At 46.4% G+C, this 5,844-nt stretch overlaps 1 long non-coding RNA gene across 1 annotated transcript in view; it reads left to right on the plus strand.

The window, feature by feature from the left end:
• The window catches only part of LOC306761952, a 43,481-nt gene extending 39,700 nt beyond the window's left edge, over positions 1-3,781 (plus strand). Inside the window, exons 3-5 of the long non-coding RNA XR_013771487.1 lie at positions 2,493-2,650; positions 3,086-3,184; positions 3,361-3,781. This is a non-coding gene — a long non-coding RNA (uncharacterized lncRNA). The remainder of the gene's footprint in view (positions 1-2,492; positions 2,651-3,085; positions 3,185-3,360) is intronic.
• Positions 3,782-5,844: the final 2,063 nt, after the last annotated feature.

Genomic DNA, 5,844 nt, shown 5'->3' on the forward strand with positions numbered 1-5,844 from the left:
TCAAAGGAAAAGAATGAAGGCAGAGTGGAAAATAATAAACATTAGTCTGTTCTCTTATGAATATGACAAGAGCTGCAATTAGAATAAATTAGGCCTTCCAAAGAAATAACCTTCATGCCGCTGACAGGTGCAGATTCATTTACTATTAGAGTTTGACCTGGTTTTTTTTTTTTTCAAACTGAGTTTTTCCCAAGGCAACGTGCTTTCTGAAAACCTCATTTCTGCTAAATTACGCATATTAGGAATGCAGTTCAAAACAATTGATTTTCTCTGTAATACCCTCCATCTTTCTCCCAGTTTTTCCCTAATTATGGTTCTTTTTCCTTCCCTTTTCCTTCCCGTACCCCCATTTGGTGTCATGGCGAACAATGCCGATGCCAACTAATCAGTGTGTGCCTGTGCCACAGAGCCCCCAGCAACAGCTGAAGCAGTGCCATACCCCATGAATACCAAACAGCCAGGCACAGTGCGACAAGTGCTGAGCAGTCAGACACAACGCAGCCAGAATGAAGCGGGTGCCCACAAAACAGCCAGACAGTTTTATTAGGCTCTGTCTGACATGCAGCAAAGTCTGGCAGCGCCCGAGCCCCACTGATGAAATCCCCCAACAGTAACAAAGCAGCACGCTCACAGCAATCCGCCAGGGATCCAATAAATATCACCCCGTAAAAAAAAAAAAAAAAGAAAAATCAGCTCCCGGCTTGTTTGTAACTCCACCGACTGGAGGATGCGAACTTTTGCTGAAAGTCAAACGACTTCACACCGAACAGCTGCTAAAGCGTCGTCAGTGCATCGAAACGGCGTCGCTTTCCGTCCTGACAGTCGTTTAAAAACGTCGCGTCTGCGAATTGATGCTTTTTCTGCATTTTTGAGGTTCTGTGCAGAGCATCTGATGCTTTTTATCCTTCCAGAGGAATTACAGACAGAGAAAACCTCCTTCATCCCACTAAAAGTCAGTTAGCGGTGAATTACCCAAGAGTGTGAAATGTGAGTACATTTTACACAATGATGGCTTCAGTTGACATAAGAGCAGTGCGAGTAATTAAAATGGTTTAATAATGATCCAGTCAGAGGCACTGCTGGTAGATGTGGAAGTGTTTGCCAGGGTAGAATTACTCCACATCAAGGTGCAACTTGTTTTGTCCTTCAATAAAAGCACTGGAGTGTTTTGATCGAGCCAATCGGAGTGTTACCCAAAATGCAACTCATACGTCAGACACTGTCCGCAGCAGAAAAGCTGCATTTTTTTAAATGCAATTTAAAGACTACTTGTTGACATTGTAACATTTTGTAATCAGTGAGGCGCTTTGCTTCAGTGAAATGTAAAACAGACATATGATGCAACGCGCTTTTATCCCTGCTTTCTATAAATAAACAGTCGCCAGCATGTCTTTTCTCTTCTCAGTGTCCAGGCTCTTGAAAGGAGGGATTGATTCAGACCTTGAAAAGGTGCAGATAAACCAGAAGCTCCTGCTGATGAACGAGAGCGCGCGCGTGTGTGTGTGTGTGCGTGCGTGTGTGTGTGTGTGAGAGATTACTCTCCGCCGCGTAACACACTCTGCTTCCACATCAGGGCTTCATGAAAAGGAGAAATTAATATTCATTTTGAATTTTCTGTTTGTTTTCAGGTGATCTCGCCGTAGTGGGGCAGGGGGAGGAGGCGCAGGTGGCGGTGATGATGATGATGGGGGGGGGGCATCGGTTATGGCAGATAGAGCGCAGAATGGAGCAGGGTGGGAGGGATGTGTGGTGGTGGTTGAGGAGGAGGGGGGGGTGTCTGTGTTTCCAGACACTGCGGCAGGAGGGCAGACAGTCACCTGAACACACGTAGAAAAGTGCGGCGGGGACATGGCTCGCACGCCCCAGCGCTAAAACACACCGCTTGATGCAAAACCAATTCAATTTAGCTTTTTAATTCAATCAGGGGGGTATAAATCATCGCGCCACTTGTAATGTAATTATCCCCGCGCATCAAAAGCACAAAAGTTTCTTTATTATTCTCAGGGCGACGGGGATGACAGATAAACTCCATTAACTTTTACAGATTACAGTAAGTGCTGTGGGAGGCTGTGGGAGGCTGTGGGGGGGGGGGGGGGGGGGGTCTGTCTAAAGGACAGTGGAGGATTTTCACGGCGGGCCTTTGGGTGCAGAGTGGGAATCTGCAAAGCGGGGCTGATGACTGAAAACCAAAGAGCAGAACTGAAATGGAGCGTGTGTGCCGGCCTGGTGGGACCCAGCTCAACCAACTGGCTTAGTTGTGTGTGTTTATTTGCACATGTGTGTGTATTTTTCTTCAGGTTATCACTACTGCCTCTGCTTCCTCTCTCAGGGTCCCGTGTTGTTGTCCCTCTCCCTTCCTCTGTTTCTCTCTCTCTCTCTCTCTCCCCAATCTTCACTTCTGAGGCGTTGCCAGGGAAACGGGCTATCTGGCTAGCAGCTTGATGGAGTTATTGAACTGTAACTGGCTGGGATAATTATGCTCTGTCTTGCAGGTTGGCTGTCCAGCGGCCGGGACATGGAGCTGGTCTCTGAAGGCTTTTAACCCTTCTGCCACCAGACTGTTGGACCTCGGCAGGAACCTCCAGTCCCTCTTTATCACTCAGAGCCTCTGTGCATCTCTCGGTTTTGTTCCTAGATGTTATTTTACAAGGTAAAATTCCAGCGAACTGGCTGGTAGTTAAGCGAGACTCAACGTTGAGCTGCTGCTTTGCTTTTTGTCCTCGCTGTTACGGGTCATGACCACAAATTCCTGCCGTCTTCTCAAGTGTGTCTGCTGATCCCCTGCGCAGGTGAACACTTGGATGCAGACTGTATTAACTCTGAGCTTAAAGTGATTTTTTTTTGGTGGTAAAATATTAGAAAAATTCAAGCAGTATTGTTGTATTTTAGCCACATTTATGCTGAATTCTGAGCCTTTTCTGTCCGTCCAGCAGTCCTTCTTGGTGCTGAACGGTAAGACAGATCACCGCTTGGATCTGCTTTGCATCATGACCTTTAACTCCAAGCCTTCTGTGTTGTTAGCAGGCGTGAGGAACGGGACGCTGTTTATTTGCGACTGCCTTGTTTTTTGCTTGCATGTTTGCAGAAGCGCTGTGAGTCGGTAAAAGTGTCAGGCTGCGGGAACAGACGCTCTGCGCTGGATAATTAGCCTGAAGTCATTTGGAAGCGGCTCAGCTCTGCCCAGGTGCCCACTGCACACAGCGAGACCCGCCGACCTTTTGCTCAGCTCCGTCCCACTGCAGTCGCTTAAAACAGTGATGGATAACCCCTCCCCTTCCCCCTTGTTTCTCTTATTTATTTATTTATCACACCCTCATGCTCACATTGTTTATTCCTTTCCTGTTTTCCCTCTTCCTCCAGAGTGATGACTAGCAAGAGGAAGAAGAAAGATTTGGAGAGCAGAGCAGAGGACAGTCGAGCCCTGCACCCCCCCACCCACCTTCTTAAGATCTCATTAATATGCGCAGGCTGACGCTCAGGTGACATGGCCGCTGGATTCGGTCCCGACTGCGGGAACACCAGCAGCGAGGCTGAGAACAGGACAGCAGGTAAGGACAAAGAGAGCAGGAGGGAAAAGACGGGGATGGACTTCCTTTCTGGACTTAACTCCCCGACTCACGCTGCTGCACTGCAAAACACACATTCACACACAAGTTCATCCAGGTTCTGCACTTCCTCTATGTCAGAATAATCAAGTGTGCAGATTTTAAAATGCGTCCATTCACTGTTGTCGTTACTCTGTAATTGTGAACAGTGATTTTAATAAACATACATGAACAGATATGTGGTGTGTGTGTGTCTGGTTATTTACTGCTGTAATGTTTCACCCTGTTGTCAAACAGTGAATGAATCCTGCAACATTTCTTTCATTGTTTCCACTCGAGGGTTTTTCATTCCCTTCAGTGTGTGGAGGATATTGGTTTTGCTGCCAAAGGTAACAACCAGAGAAGTGTATTAAACAAATATTCATACGCCGGCTTTGTGTGTAAAGGAGGTAAGAAGAGTGAACCAAAGTGGGAAAGACTGTGTAGGTGTGCTTTTGTTTGCTCTATTTTCTGGATGTGTGTGTGTGTGAGAGAGAGAGAGAGAGCTGGAGATGGTGTGTTTGTGTGTGTTGGGGGAAGCAGTGCGGCCAGGCTGCAGATATCATCCATCTCTCTGTCACCGGCCCAGGGGCTGCTGGGAAAGTGGCAGACAGCTCCACGGCTCTGACGACGAAGGCTGCATCCTAATTTCCCCCCCTCCCTGACATTGAACGCTTGAGAAACCTGCGCCTCTCCTCCCTCACCACCCAGTACGGAAACCCATTAACCCCCGTGATCAGGGAGGAAAAAAGATGCGGCGAGCTGCGCTGGGGCCACTGCAGGCTGCGAGTCCATCAGCTGCTCCCATCATCCTGCATCCACTGCTTTGCATGAAGTCAACTTTTAAGAAAACATCCAGCAGAGGTAAAGCTGCACAAACCAAGCCAAACGATCCGGTCCCGCCACCGACACAAAGCAGCGCCGAGACAGGAAGTCCTTCCAGACACTGTTCTAACTGGATTACATGCTTTGTGATTCAGCCATGACTAATAGCAGTTTTCAGGCATCCTATAGCTTCTTCATTCAAGCGTTTCTACGGTTTTATCTCTGGTCAGAGGCGTTAAATCATCATTGGCTCGAGGATTACATTTTTACCCATTCATTCCTCCTGCGTGTAACTCCCAGAAAGCGCCGGAGACTTTGTAAGTCTAATGACTGCCTGCAGAAAAATCAAGTCGTAATTTCAACTTTTATTCAGTCATTAAAACCAAACAGTGTGCAGCAGATACACAATAAACAGATTTACCCAAATTAATCTCCTTTTAACCAAATTTAATCATCATCATCTTTACATTTAGTTAATTTTCATGTTCATTTAAATCCAGATTGGAGCTTTTTGGTGCAAACACTCCAAGTTGTCCAGTAACTAAATAAGATCCCAGTATTGACTGTGTTTGCATGCTGCAGGCGAAGCTTCATTTCTCAGATGAGACGCTGAATGTTTTGCTGCAGGAGCTTTAAAACCTCAGAGTTTATGATCAAAGACATGAGGACAAAACCCGCTTTGGATCTTTGATCAAATCAGTCGAACAAGCCGTTGGGATCAGGCCCATTCAATACTGACCAAACCGTGCATGTTGCATTCAGCCTGGTACTGCAGGGAAACAAAGCTCCTTGACTGATGTCCTCCAGCTCGCCGTGCAATTAAAACAGAATCTGAGTAGACTTTTAAAGACGACATCGGATGTGTAAGTTTAGTGTCAGTGTGACGTATGTGCACATGTCATATTTGCTTATGAGGTTGTCATTTATCCCTCGACAGACTGCGGCTGCCAGATGAACTCCAGTTTAGTATAAAGTGTGTGGTGCCTGTAAAGTTCAGGCACACATTTATTTACAGGTACGATGGTTTTAACAGGATGATTTGTGTGAAATAAGGCAGATTCTGAAAAGAAAAGTCCTGAAATGATCATTCTTTTAAGCATAAAGCAGCTCTTTGTTAATGATCTCAGTGGGTTGACCGTGGCAGTGATGCTGCACACGGACATAAAACGTGAGCTAAAGCCTTCTGAATTCCTCCTAAATGACATTTAACAGAGTTTTGGGGAATAAATGCTTCATGCAAAATGATGTTTAGACATTGTAACACCTCCTGGGTCTCGCAGACTGTAAAAAGGTGCCTGGGATTTGTCAGGAGAGCTGAACGACGCATTCACCTCAGGATAAAGTCAACCAGAAGAACTGCATGACCCCCCTGTTTTTTTTTCTTCTTCTTCTTCCTGACAGGAAAAACTGGCACTGGAGCGTGCAACTCTCTGGA

This window comes from Telmatherina bonti (assembly GCF_933228915.1).
Source record: "Telmatherina bonti genome assembly, chromosome: 10".
Taxonomy (NCBI): Eukaryota; Metazoa; Chordata; class Actinopteri; order Atheriniformes; family Telmatherinidae; genus Telmatherina; species Telmatherina bonti.